Genomic DNA, 16386 nt, shown 5'->3' on the forward strand with positions numbered 1-16386 from the left:
TCAGATTTCTTGAAAATTTTAATAGGCGGAGCCATTTGATATGGTGCGTTTATGACTTCATGAATATCTTCTTCTTTAGCTGAGACTTCCCTCTGATGCGGTTGAAATACCTCGCATAAATGATTTGCGAAAGTATAAGCTTTATTTTTGTCAGTTTTAGCCCATGTGCCATTTGGTTTCCTGATTGGCATATTCATTTGTTCGTTGCCTTTAAGTTTTTTTGTTAGTTTCCACAGAGAATAATTTGTATCATCTGAAGTTGAGAGGTTCTTTAAATAATTGTTGATTCCATTGTCTTTAAGTTAGATCAAGTTTCTGGGAAAAAAATGGCGTATCAGTAAAGTCTATAAACCGAGTCAAAGCAAAGTTGTAGCTCATGAAAAATACGTTCTTATTCGTCTTATTCTAAATCGAATATTTCAACGTCAATTCACTGAAAAATTAAGCAAATCTCGGGAAAAGCTGATAACATTTTTTAAAGTGTTTAGAAAAAGTTTATTTTTATTTTTTACAAAAGTTTCTAGCATCAAAAATAAACAAATTAAGCTGAAAAAAAGTTGGCCCCTTTTATGGCAAAAAAAATCGTGAAAATCTCCCTCTATTTAGCACCCTAAATAAAATTAATCGTTACCGCTTTACTTTAAATGTATGTACATTGTTTATATTATGATCTGTAAGTTTGACCGGTTTAAAGTGCTTATTTTTGAAAAAATTAGGCTATATAGTAAAAAAAAATTTTCCAAAAATTTTGAAAAAATGTCATTTTTTCGAAATAACTTAAAAAGTATTAGTGATACGAAAATTCTCAAAGAGTAAAAAAATGTAGGTTTTGTTGTGAGAAATATGATAGTTTCATTTTGCTTTTCCGTAATAAACAAGTTGATTAAGATATGGCTGTTCAAATTGTGCATACACTCGTGTATAGTGACTCGTTCAAGCCGTTTCAACTATAACACTTTCAAAAATAAGCACTTTAAATCGGTGAAACTGACAGATCATATAAGAAATACAAACGTAAAGTAAATTGTTTGTAAAGCGGTAAAGATTAATTTCATTTGGGGAGCTAAACACGGGGAGATTCATGATTTTTTTACCAAAAAAGGGGGCCAACTTTATTTTGAGCGTATCTCGCTTATTTTTAATGCTAGAAACTTTTATAAACAACTAAAACGAATCTTTTTGTAAATACTTTAAAAAAGTTTAAATGAATTTTTTTCGAAAAGTGCTTAATTTTTCGGTGATTTCATGTTGAAATATTATATTTGCAACTAGACGACTAACAACGTATTTTTCATGAACTACAACTTTGCTTTTACACGGTTTATAGACTTAACTGATACACCATGTTTTTAGTATTTTTATAGGCTAAACTTTTGCTAAGAATATTTTTTTTCAATTAACTAGTTTTGATAAAATATTTTTTTTGAGTTATTTGCAGAAAACCGTTTAAAAACGTAGTTTTTTTGTCGAAAAATAAACATTTTCAATCGCAAATATCTCGAAAAGTATTGACTTACATAAAAAACTCTGTAAAACTAAAGTTGCTTATAATCAGTCAATTTATCCATTTCCGAGCTTATCTTGAACGTATGTTTTTTCACCCCCGAGAAGGGGTGACCGACACCCTCCAAGTAAAAGCAACCAACGGCACAAATTCAACTTTGAAGTGGAGGGTAAATATAACCTAAATCCAAATTTTCATGCAATTCGGAGTTGCACCTGAAAATTACACGGTATCACCGTATTTCCCGTTCATTTACTGGGCTAATGGGAAGTTTACTTTATGCAAGCTGTAAAACAATTGATCACAAATAAGCTTGTCTAACAAGTTGTATGTTATGGATGATATAAATGTTTTAAATGTGAAAAAAGTAATAATGTAATATTGTTTTTTTTTGTTTGTTTTCTGGCCATAGTGTTGAACCTTTAGTCACATAATTACATGTAGGTATTTATAACTAGCTCAGGGGAGTAATGCGTAGTGTGTGTGTTGAGTAAATGTCTTTTAAAGGTACGATTTTGACGACTACAGACGGCAGACGGTAACTACAATACTGAAAACGGCAGTTACAGTTGTTACCATGACATACGTATTTACTTTGCACTATTAATTTGTATAATTATTAGCAACTGACGTTCTGCCGGACAGCCATTGCAGTTAGATGTCGGAATCAGTCTCATACAAATTAATAGTGCAAAGTAGTGACGTCTGTCACGGTGTCTGCCGCCTGCAGTCAATGTCGGAATCGTATTACCTTTTCTTTGAAAAGTCGACACGCTAATAATTGTATCCGAACGTCTGCGGTTCCTTCGGTGAGTACCGATCCCACAAGGATATAATCTATTTACCTATTAATTTTTAATAAATGAAAAATGTTTTCTACAACTGATGAGATTCGAACTCACAACTCCTGGATTCAAAGGTAGGCTCTCTTATCACTGAGCCACAGAGGGTGAAAGTTGAATATTGTGAAGGAATATAAAACTATTAAAGGATGTAGACTCAGTGTACGTACGTTTAATACGTCAAAATTGACAGAAAAAAGCAGTCGCAGATCTTTCCCCAACACGACTCTACCTTATCGGCAGAGTCTACGAGACGTGTACGGTAAATTGAAGCTGTAATTACAAATAAAGAAATATGTATGTCTTTGTACTCACTTTATAACGCTTAAAAAATTACGGGATCTGGATTTCAATGCATATTTTTTTTTTAATTCTCGTATCAAAGTTACGCGTGAAGTAGGTCGTATTGATGACAGTTGGGGAAACGTCCGCGACCCAGAAAAAAGGTACATCTGCGATTATACAAATTTATAACATTTATTCTAGTTGTTGATAGATGGCGCTATAATCGGAAAAAATGGTTTATTATAATATGATTGCAATTTGGTATAAAATCAAATCAATCGTTTTTATTGCGTTTATAAAAAGGTATGTTCTTTGATTTGTATAGTCATATAAATTATACAGATTCTAGTCCTATAAATAATACCTAAATTATTTCTTTATTATGGCGCCATCTATAAACAACTAGAATAAAAATTATAAATGAGTATAATCACCGACACGCCTTTTTTTTCTGTCACTTCCAACTTAATGCGTTAGAAAGAAATCGAATAACAGTGACGCACTAAAGAAAGCTTCTAAAAAGCACCATATACAGTTGAGCTAGGTCCCCTGCGAGGTGAAGCTGTAATGGTAGGGGAGCAAAGTATGCTAAATGTGCAGTCACTCGAGCGCTTTGGGGACCTATTGGGTTGTGAAGAGTAGGTCCTAAAACCAAAAAAAGTTAAGTAAAGTTTTCCATTTTAGTGGGCGCTTGCCATTTTTAATTTAATTTTCCATTTCCAACAATCGTTTTTTCCGATTATAACGCCATCTATCCATAATTCGAAAAAATGTTTCGAATAAAAGTTACTTATTTTTACGTAAGGAATCCAAATCTGCAATAAAAAATAAGGACTCCTATTTAAGATTTTAAAGTAACCCCCCACCCCACATCTATGGGGGGTCGTGTTTGGTGCCATTCGATAGATTTTTCAAAAATATTGAATAAGTGTATTTTACAGTTCTTCGATCTGATGTTCATTTCGCGAAATATCGCGGGATTCGTATTTAAAATATTAAATTTACCCCCCACCCCTCTCCGTGGGAAGTCGTGTTTGGTATCATTAGATAGATTTTAAAAAAATATTGAGCACATATTTTTTAGTTTTTCGATCTGTCATTCATTTCGCGAAATATTCGCTTTTTTCTTGTGAATCTTTGAGACTCACCCATTTCCTTACGCCCGGCTCAAATCGTCAGATTTTTTAAATATACACTCTTTTGCATGTACTTAACTTACCTTATCTTAATCTGACAATTTCGAGTTTTTTTAAGAATAGATTTTTTTTTCGGGCCCCCCTTAACGAACTGCCCTGTGTTAAGAGCCAATCTATGGTAGAGGTACATCTGCAGGGTACCAGGTTTCTCCCTATATGCTAATCTGACGCGCTCGAGTAACTGCAAAAATCCCCGCTTGGGCTCCCCTACCATAATAAACTTTTTGAAAATTGGTTTATATTTAGTACAATTTAAATTAATCTAAGTATTAAGACAATAAGAGTTTTCCTCTAATATATCCAACTCCAGGTAATTTTTCTTCCTAGTGATATCATGTAAAATGGACGAATCTGTATTGATATTGAAATTATGTTTGCTGGACTGTCAGTGTTGACCAAAACTTGAAGAGTTTGGACTTTTCAAATGTTCTAATTATAGTGGACAACTTTCGAATGGTTCAACCTACATACGGCATCACAATCGTCACATCTTAATTTATACAGAGTGGGCCAAATAAAAGGAGCCACCCCGATATTTGGCAGTAATTATTGGATTTTAAGAAAATAAAAAAACAGGTCAATTTTTGATCTAAGGGGGACACATTTTTACGGTACAAACATCTGTCATTTGTCAACTCCCTCCCATCCACTTCCCCCACTCCTTATTTTTAAATAGGGAATAGGGGTCGTGTGCTAGCTTGGTTGAAAGGTTATTCAATTCTCTATTCAGTAATATCAACATTGACATAAAAATTTACACAGGGTGTCCAAGAAAAATTATTTTAAATTAAATTAATTGACAAAAAGAAGAATGTATGTAATTTATTTAACTCAGAATACATTCTACTGCTGATGAAAAACAGAAAAAAATGTTTATTTGATAAATAAACACTGTTTGTTGCTTAAATTCAATATTCAACCTACCAAGAGGCAGATGGGTGGAAGCTTGAACATTAAAATTAAGCAAAAAGCAGTGTCTATTTATCAAAAAACATTTTTTTCTGTTTTCTGTCAGCAGTAGAATGTGTTCTGAGTTGAATAAATTACATACATTCTTCTTTTTGTGTCTATTAATTTAATTCAAAATATTTTTTCTTGGACACCCTGTATACATTTTTAGTCGATGTTGATATTACTGAATAGAGAATTGAATAACTTTTCAAATAAGCTAGCACACGACCCCTATTCCCTATTTAAAAATAAGGGGTGGGGGAAGTGGAAGGGAGGGAGTTGACAAATGACAGATGTTTGTATCGTAAAAATGTGTCCCCCTTAGATAAAAAATTAACCTGTTTTTTATTTTCTTAAAATCTAATAAATACTGCCAAATATCGGTGTGGCTCCTTTTATTTGGCCCACTCTGTATATACCACTCTTATCCATGGTGTTCTTTGGAAAAGTATTATGTGACTTGAAAGATATTTTAATGTTGTCATATTGAGTTATGAAAATTTGCGGAAAAATGTCTAGAAATAAATATGACAAAAAACAGAATAGTGGAGCCAAGTAATAAAAAAAAATAATAAAGGAGAAGAAGCAAGCCTGGAAAAAATATCAACAGTGTAGAGATTAAAATGACAAAACAGAATATATAGAGAAACGTAATAGAGTAAAGCTAGCAGTAAGGGAAGAGAAAAAGCGGAGCTGGGAAGAATTCGGAAGAGAATTGGAAGCTAACTACCGAATAAATAATAGAAAATTCTGGAATCGCATAAAGAATTTAAGAGAAAAAAAGGTAGGGTGCAGTAAGGAATCAGAGATAAAAACAACGAATTGAAAATAGAGACTATCGAAACAGTAGACATATGGAAACAATACTACGAAGATCAATTCAAACAAGAATAAGTAGAAATAAATGAAGCAGGAGAAAATAGACCCGAAGTGGAAGAGGAAGAGGAACCAGAGGATATAAGAAAGGAAGAATCGGAAGAGTCTATAAAGAATATTAAAATTGGAAAAGCGGCAGGAAAGGACCAAATAGATCCAGAAATGATAAAATGGATGGGAGAAAAAGGAAAGGTCTAGATATTACAGATATGCAAGGAAGCTTGGAGTACAGAGAAAATCCCAGAAGACTGGAAAAAAAAACATATTTCTAAAAATATACAAAAAGGGACAACATAATTAATGTGAGAATTATAGAGCAATATGCTTGTCATCGGTCGGTTTCAAGGTATGTACGAGAATTATAGAAAAGCGCATAAGATCAGTGATAGAAAAAGAAATGGAAGACCAACAGGCTGCATTCAGTTCAAACCTTCAAACAAACGATAACGTATATATTATAAGGAATGTAATAGAGAGACAATGCCGTAAAGGAGATGAACTATTTCTTATGTTCTTTGATCTAAAGGCGGCATTTGTTACAATAAACAGAGAAAAAATGTGGAAAATACTGGAAAATTATAAAATACATAAAATTCTTAAAATTTATATATATGTAAGTAGAAGGCCAAGTACAAATGAATGAGGAAAGATCAGACACGTTTAAATGGGATAAGGGAATTAAACAAGGAGATTGACTAAGTCCTCTCTTATTTATAACAGTCATGGATACCTTAATAAAAAATACAAAAGATCAAACAAGAAACTTTCTATATAGAGAAGGATACAAAAACTTAAATGCAGTAACGATCAACTCCCTTCTATACGCTGATGATGTAGCTTTAATCACAGACACAGTAGAAAAAATGCACAAACTAATAGACATTTGGCAAAAGAGATACAGAACTTAAAAATGGAAATGAATCTCAATAAAACAAAACTAATGATAATAAAAAATGAAGATGAAAAAAAAGAAAGGAATACCAACATAATAGAAAAGGAACACGTAATAGAACAAGTATCTACTTTTGAATACTTGGGAAATATAATAACAGATGATGAGAAAACGGACATGGCAATAAGTAATAAACTGAAGAAGACTACTAACGTGTATTACTCATTAAATAAAATAAATTTTTGGGAAATCAGAAATAGATAACAAAACTAAACTAAAAGTATATAATATCATTGTTAATCCGATAATGACATATGGGGCAGAAACTTGGAATGTGCAAAAGAAACATGAATAAACGATTAACGCGACTGAGATTAAATACATGAGAAGAATAGGTGGAGTTACGAAATTTGAAAGATTTAGAAATGTAGATATAAGGAGAGAGCTGGAGCAAGAACCGGTAATGAGGAAGATCGAAAACAAACAATTGAGCTGGTTTGACCACATAGAGCGAATGGAGCAAAAGAGACTAACAAAGAAGGCACATGAAGCCAAAATGGGAAACAAAAGAAGAAAGGGAAGAGAAAGGAAGACATGGATGGACCAAATCCATGATATAAGTGAAAAGAGACATGACTATAAGAGACATGAAGAACCTGGCCACCAATAGAAGTTCATGGAAGAAATGGATAAGAGGCGGAACTCTACATCCGATGCCCTAAAGGGCACTAAGGATTATGAGAAAAAGGAAGAAGAAGAAAGATATTTTAATGTTGTCACATTGAGTTATGGCTATATCGGATAAATGAAACAAATGTTTACGACATTCTTGGATAACTTTCAAATTTGACGAAGTCTATAACGGTATTCGATTTTTCGATCTTCGATTTTTTATTGAAGTATTGCTAACTTTTTTTCTTTTTACAATAGCATATTTTTTTAGCTTATTTCAGATGCCCCTGACGGTGCTCTATGAGCGAAAGTATACTTGGGCAAGATTTTATGAACTAGGTTATCGATATCTGCCTTTTATTTCCATAAATTAATACTTAATACTATAGTGAATAATGTACTTGCTATGTTTTTGTTGTAGTCTAAGCTAGTAAGCATGTCTAGTTCTCCTTATATCTACCTGTTGGATTGGTCTAGATTGTCTTATTCAGAAGTGTTAAATAGGAATACGACGATTTTACGATCTAAAAAATATAATAATTAAGTGCATTAAAAAGTCATTGAATTTTTATTAACATTATGCTAAAGCTATTTTCTTGTGGCAACACTTATTGCCACACACTTGTGTGTGGCAATAAGTCATAAGTGGTCATTTTGTTGACATACTATTTATTCGAAAAAGAAGTTAATGATATGTAGGTTATATATATCATACATCTATTGTATAGTTTGTTTTAATTTTGGTGTGTATTGGTAACACACTACCTTTTTGTTTTAGGTGGCGGTGGCGATAGATGTTTGTCGATGTCCTATCCAAGCATAATAGTTAATGGTAAATTTTTGGTCGACATGATGCTTTGTGGATAATACATCTAAATGGTCAACATGTTGTGTGTTTTGTGATTCTCTTTCCCTATAGAGAGATTTGATGTACTTATGGGGTTACAAAAACAGAATGAAGTATTAGTAAATATTGTAATTAATAGTAAATACTATAGTAGTAGTAACAAATATAGTAATTTTTATTTTTTTGTGGGAATCGTTTATGTAGACACACGTGATTTCTAAAAAAATAGAAATAACTCGTTTAACGATTAGCCGAATTCCTGAATTAATCATCTACATCGTATTACCTACTGTTTTTCTGTTGTGTTGTTTTATAGCGACATAAATGGGTACTAATTCGAATATTTCTGTTGTAGGTACTTTACCCTAGACTAGAAATTTTCACTCCTTGCACTCAATTTTTCCTCATTATTTCTCGTCTTGTTACTAGCGTTTAACGGATGTCTTGGATAGCCAGACATGGAGAAGGGCTAGGAAAAATGTTAGCAGATTGATTTCCGCCAGCTACTCGGCGGAATAATAAGCTTTCCAGATATACCGTACCAATAGTAATTTTTGAGTATCCTGTGTTAACTTTAAGTTAAGTAACCTAGAATTTTAGACCCTCACTGATCTTGACCTTACCGAATTTTACCCTCACGAAAATGTCCCTGTTACAGGCGTTTGATACGCGGTAGTTATCACTAGCCCTAAGAAAATGATAACATAACTATTACCATCTATCTCCCATGCGAGTGTGTCATTCCGTATTTCTAATGTCTAACAGTGTTGTTGCAATACCCTTATGTCACTCCAGATTTCTGACGTCAGAATCCTACAGCGTAAATGAGAGATATTTTTCAAATGTAAACTTGATATTTGGAAAAAACTCGCATTTATTTATTATTCTAATGTTTTGGCAACGCTATGGGATTCCGAAGTCAGACATCTTGAATGACGTATGGCGTATTTTTGTAGTAGAAAAAACTATAGTTAAAGAGACCTATATCTTAAGAGATATCTCTTAAGATATATCTTAAGATTTTGGCATCTATCTCCCAAAAACAGATTGTTCTCTAACGGTTTATTACGATTGCACCATCTACACCTTCTCTCTGACTTGCTGTCAATTTTAATCTCTAATGTAACAAACCAGCCCCTTGTGCGGCGCCTATGTAAGGAATGCTGGAACTTGGAAAGTGTCACCCACCGACACATGGCGATCAGAGAAAGCAGTACGTACATAGTTTTAGTCGCTCTAGTGCCCTAATTTGTGTCGTTTAAGTGTTCATTCAAATACACCATTCGATCATTTATCGTGATTTTGATTGTAAAAAACCCTAAACCTGAGATTAATTATAATTATTAGTAACATTACATATACACTCAGGTGCACCCACTTAAAAATTTGGTCATTTTTGATGTCTCGAATTTCCCAAACCTGTTGTCCGATTTAAGTAATTTATTACTATGTTATAGCCTAATTCATTAACAATATCGCTGTAATAATATTGCTAGACAGGTAAACTGTCATTGTATACCGGGTGTGCGAATCAAACTGTATTTTATTTTAAAGTTCGCATCGCTCTGTGGACTATTCTAGCATTTATAAAACACTAAAAGTAAAACCCAACTATAGCCTCAGGTTTTCTTAAAATTCTGTTTTTAGATTCATTCGCTTATGTTGGATAATAAAAAAGTTAGGTACTTTAACAACTGGCCATGTTCGTCATCAGTACAGGGTGATTCTAAATAAGTGCGGAAAACTTTAAGTGGTAAATTTATGGGGTATTATGACCGATCATATTACCCGTATGCCCAGATAGCACAAGTACGTTTTATGGACATCCAATGGACGTACATCTGTGTACATTGGAACGTCCAATGGACGTCCCGCTAAGGTACAATGGACATCCGATGGACGTCCAACGAATGTCCAGAGTTCACAAAATTGGACGTCCATAGAACGTCCGCTACAAACGTACATTGTACGTTGTATTGGAGCTTTCAGTGTACACCTTATGTACATTCAATGTACGTCTTATGGACATTTGTAGGGCACTTTTCAGAAAGCAATCTAGTATCCATAATTTTGTGAATACATAGCAAAAAGCTTTTATAGGAAATAGTTCCTTATAATACTAAACTTATAGATACTTAAAAATATTACACAAAAGACCTTTTTTATTTCTCTTTACTATAACTTCATTATAATATATACTTTATTATAGGAACTAGGAACTTCATTAATGCACGACTGCACTTGCACGATAAACAGAAAACACAAATATATCACAGGATGTATTTCCATAAAGACGAGATTCAGATAATGACGCCCTAGGAAGCATGCACATTAAAAGAGGTTTAATCTCTGTTCTGTTTCTGTTCCAAACTATTTTTAGAGTCAGTACCGTTGTTGTATATTACAAGCGCGTTTGCCATTCTGTGAATTATCATAAATAAACCATCCTTCAGTATTCCACAACAATTAACAGCGATAATCCCCTAAAAGTACCTGCCTTTCACGACCGATAGCGCGAAGAGCGACAACGTTGTCAAGAAGATTCTCGTTTAGTTTGTATTGGGACTTAATATAATAGTTGCGTTTTGTGTAAAATATCCATGGACCACAAATGGATGTCCAATGTACGTTGAAATCAAACGTCCAATGGATGTCCCGTAATGTACGTACATAGTACGTCCAGTTTTGGTCCATGGACGTTTGGACTTTAAATGTACGTTATATGGACGTACATCGGACGTTGTGTGCTATATGGGTGCACGCCGATGGTGAATATAAAATTCTTAATTGTATGCCAAAAAATGTGCAATAACTACGTCTTAAAACCCAATAAATTTGATTTGCATATCTTAACTGGTTTTAAAGCAATAAATAAATCGTCAGTTTGTAAAAAAATAAACATCCCGTATCTCGGAAACGAAGCGTTTGCGAACATATGATTATAAAGCAAACTGTCATTATTTTCTCATGTAAAATTACCCCTTACAGTTTGTCACACTTATTAGAAACACCCTGTACTGATGACGAACATGACCAGTTGTTAAAGTACCTAAATTTTTTTATTATCCAACATAAGCGAATGAGTCTAAAAACAGAATGTTAAGAACTATAGTTGGGTTTAAATTTCAGTATCATATAAATGCTAGAATAGTCTACCAGGTAATGTGAACTTTGAGAAAAAAACACAGTTTGATTAGTACATCCGGTATATAATGACAGTCTACCTGTCTAGCAACAATATTATTACAGCGATATTGTTAATGACTATAACATGGTAAAATAATCACTTAAATCGAACAACAGGTTTAGGAAATTCGAGATATCAAAAATAATCAAATTTTTAAGTGGATCGATTTTTTTGCACCTGTATGTGTTCGGCTACCAATATATTTATGTAATAAAAAGATGAAGTTTTTCAATCCTAAAAGCAACATTAATAATATTGAAAATATTAAAAATATTACTAAAAGATTTTTAAATTGAAAAACTTATTGGTACATTTTCCTGGTGACATCTCCAAGGCTTCTACAATTTGCAAGCCAAATGGATGCTGCAGTGAAGACAAAGGGAAGGAATTCTACACTATGCAATTCACATCCCCGTCTGCAGCTTGGTAAAGTTCCAACGGAAAATGCACCTAGTTACTCTACGGAGTAATACGAATATAAAATAAAAATGTATACCATTTTTATTCAGTTGCAATGCGAAGGCAAAACAATCTTACTTTTCAATTAGAATACGGAGTGTAATCCAGCTCTCTGAATCGCGATTTTCGATTCTTATTGGAATCTCATCGGAGAGAGCGCAGGCTTGTTCTCCATATACTAACTGACCAGCACCAAGAGCTTTTCCCACACATTGCAATTGAAACAAATAGGGTAGGTGACTAGCGTCATCTGGAAATTAAAAGATGAAGTTTTTCAATCCTAAAAGCAACATTAATAATATTGAAAATATTAAAAATATTACTAAAAGATTTTTAAATTGAAAAACTTATTGGTATATTTTCCTGGTGACACCTCCAAGGCTTCTACAATTTGCAAACCAAATGGATGCTGCAGTGAAGACAAAGGGAAGGAATTCTACACTATGCAATTCACATCCCCGTCTGCAGCTTGGTAAAGTTCCAACGGAAAATGCACCTAGTTACTCTACGGAGTAATACGAATATAAAATAAAAATGTATACCATTTTTATTCAGTTGCAATGCGAAGGCAAAACAATCTTACTTTTCAATTAGAATACGGAGTGCAATCCAGCTCTCCGAATCGAGATTTCCGATTCTTATTGGAATCTTATCGGAGAGAGCGCAGGCTTGTTCTCTATATCCTAACTGGATTTTGGGACTGATTTTGGCTTTTAGGATTGAAAAACTTCATCTTTCAATTGCCAGATGACGCTAGTCACCTACCCTATTTGCTTCAGTTGCAATGTGTGGGAAAAGCTCTCGGTGCTGGTTAGTTAGGATATGCAGAACAAGCCTGCGCTCTCTCCGATGAGATTCCAATAAGAATCGAAAATCGCGATTCAGAGAGCTGGATTGCACTCCGTATTCTAATTGATAAGTAAGATTGTTTTGCCTTCGCATTGCAACTGAATAAAAATGGTATACATTTTTATTTTATATTCGTATTACTCCGTAGAGTAACTAGGTGCATTTTCCGTTGGAACTTTACCAAGCTGCAGACGGGGATGTGAATTGCATAGTGTAGAATTCCTTTCCTTTGTCTTCACTGCAGCATCCATTTGGCTTGCAAATTTTAGAAGCCTTGGAGGTGTCACCAGGAAAATGTACCTATTAGTTTTTCAATTTAAAAATCTTTAAGTAATATTTTTAATATTTTCAATATTATTAATGTTGCTTTTAGGATTGAAAAACTTTATCTTTTAATTGCCAGATGACGCTAGTCACCTACCCTATTTGTTTCAGTTGAAATGTGTGGGAAAAGCCCTCGGTGCTGGTCAGTTATTATATGGAGAACAAGCCTGCGCTCTCTCCGATGAGATTCCAATGAGAATCGAAAATCGCGGTTCAGAGAGCTGGATTGCACTCCGTATTCTAATTGAAAAGTAAGATTGTTTTGCCTTCGCATTGCAACTGAATAAAAATGGTATACATTTTTATTTTAATTTATGTAATAATTTGTCACCCATCGTAGCTCTTGTATCTTTTATCTGGTCTCCAACTCGTGGCGTTTATTTGAAAATTATCGGTGAATAAAGCTAGTTTTGCTGTGTTTTGGTAGTTATAATGAAAATCGCCTTAGAAAAAGCGTGTTTCAGAAATAATAATTATTAAATTAAATGTAGCAATGAATTCAATATTTGAATTATTAAATTACTTAGTTTTGGACCCTCTTTCGCCGGTGTTTATGTGAAAAGTGAGTTTTGGTAGCTTAATCGGACTACTCTCACTATAAGATCGTTAACACAAGTTAAAAATATTTAAGTGCTTCGCTAATTACATTTCATATTCCGATACAATTATTGTGGACCTATTGTTTGTCTACAAGTAACAAAGTGAGTCGGTAATTATAGTATTCGGACATAATTCGCTTCGGTATATAATTAGTCGACATATTGTTCAGTGGCGTAGCTAGCCCCACGGGGGCCCCATATCAAAGTTTGTCGCGGGGCCCTTTTCCCCCGCGACAAAAGAAGCAAAAACGCTTGTATAAAATAGAAACATGTTTTATTGCCACTGAAAATTTTACGATCTTATGGACAAAGCTTACAAAAAGTCAGAAAAAAACAGTAACAAATACAGTTTACTGAAATTGCATAAATCGTCAATATTAGTAGATACCAAATAAAAGATAATGAAATAAAACAAAACAATTTATTGCAAAATTTAACTAAATTGCAAATTACATAATACAACCTTAGGAACTAATAAGTTCTGCGTATAACACCCAAATATAGATAATAATAATAAACCTAATAAACTCTAATAAACCAAAGTCGAAAAATAGATTTGAATTGTCGAGACTCATTGTTTGAAAACAGATTCAGTTTTTTTCAATGCAAGGATGAATGATCATTGAAAATGAGATTAAACAAAGAAAAGCTCTGTGCTTATGGTATAACGGCGAGCGGCCGGCAAATACACTTCTCCAAGAAATTAACGTACTTATACCACCTTAAAAGTAGATCATATTTGAGTTCTCGAATTTCATAACACCTGTTGTCCGATTTAAGTGGTTTTTTAAATATGTTATAGCCTTATTCTTTAGTAATATCGCTGTAATAATATTGTTACTAGACAGGTAAATTGTCATTGTATACCGGGTGTACCAATCAAACTTTTATTTTTTCTCAAAGTTCGCGTCACCCTGTGGAATATTTTAGCATTTATAAAATACTGAAATTAAATCCCAACTATATAATATAGCCTCATATTTTCTTAACATTCTGTTTTTTTATTCATTCGCTTATGTTGAATAATAAAAACGTTAGGTACTTTAACAACTAGTCTTGTTTTTCGTCAATATACAGGGTGTTGTTAAATAAGTATGGCAAACTCTAAGGAGTAATTCTACATGAAAAAAATAATGACAGTTTGCTTTATAAACGTATGTCCGCAAATTCTTCGTTTCCGAGATAGGGGGTGTTAAAATTTTTCTTAAAACTGACGATTGATTTATTGCCCTAAAACCGGTTAAAATATGCAAATTAATTTTGGTGGGTTTTAAGAGGTAGTTATTGCGCATTTTTATTATACAATTAGGAATTTAATATCCACCGTTTGGGCGCATACGGGTAATATGATCCGTATGTGCGCCAATGGTGAACATAAAATTCTTAATTGTATGTTAAAAAATGCACAATAACTACCTCTTAAAACCCACCAACTTTCATTTGCACATATCAACGAGTTTTAGAGCAATACATAAATCGTCAGTTTGTAAGAAAAATATCAACACCCCCTTTCTCGGAAACGGAGCATTTGCGGACATACGTTTATGAAGCAAACTGTCATTTTTTTTCATGCAGAATTAACCCTTAAAGTCTGCCGTACTTATTTAAAAACGCCCTGTATTGATGAAAAATCAGACTAGTTGTTAAAGTATTACCTAATTTTTTATTATCCTACATAAGCGAATGAATAAAACAATAGAATATTAAGAAACCATCAGGCTATAGTTGTGTTTTAATTTCACTATTTTATAAATGCTATAATATTCCACAGAGTGACCCGAACTTTGAGAAAAAATCTCAGTTTTTTTGGTATACAGCCGGTATACAATGACAATTTACCTGTCTAGCAACAATATTATTACAGCGAGATTGTTCAAGGATACGGCTATGACATATTAAAAAACTCACTTAGATCGGATAACAGGTTTAGGAAATATGAGACATTAAAAATGACCAATGTTTAAGGTGGTGCGTTAGTTTCTTGGAGAAGTGTAGATATACATAAATACAATTATAGATAAAGAATAGAATAAACGAAAATATATCCAAACAATACATACTGTTTCAAATATTCAAAGATAAAGCGATTACAAAAATTGCAATTTGGCATTATACATTATACAAAAACTCACACATATCCAATGGAATTGACAAAGAAAGGTAGCTTGAAAACAAAAAAGCTCTGTTCTTATGGGGCGGAGAATAAAAATAGATAAATATGATTTATATAAGTATGGATAAAGAATCCATTACACCAAAATGTTGATATCCAAACAATATACACTGTTTCAAAAGCGTTTTAATTGTGAAATAATTGTAGAATATTTTGTTCAATCTTTGTAAATGGAATTTTGTTTCGACATGCCACACTGGGGCCCCTGAATGTCGGGGGCCCCGTATAATTGATACGGCTGATACGGCGGTAGCTACGCCTCTGATATTGTTCAAAGTGCTTCGGGTATTCGGACACTTTTTTCTATTTTTTATTATTTATTAGACAATTGACTGTTTCGGTATTATTTACTGGACTTTACGTGTGAAAACCTTCTGTTTTGTCGAACTCGGAAGTGATTTAGTGCCAGTTGTTCCAAAGTTCCAAGGATCGTACAGGGTGGTGTGCAGAAAGGTGCTAGAGGTATTTTTTATCCAAACATAAACACAGCTATTTCTGGCAAGTACTTTCAAATTTTTGCATGTCAAATCATTTGTACAATTTGCATTCCACGCAAAACCTTGAACATTTGAGTGCGATAAATCATTCCAAGTCAAACTCTGGTTTTTCAAATAGATCTGTGAATATAAACATTAGAGACATGACTCAAAACGTGGTGTTGACCAATGTACAATTTTAAGAGCTTTTGTCGAGATTGCCGGTACAAAGTGCTCAAACTTCGCTATCATTC

The sequence above is a fragment of the Diabrotica virgifera genome, chromosome 8, assembly GCF_917563875.1.
Source record: "Diabrotica virgifera virgifera chromosome 8, PGI_DIABVI_V3a".
NCBI lineage: Eukaryota > Metazoa > Arthropoda > Insecta > Coleoptera > Chrysomelidae > Diabrotica > Diabrotica virgifera.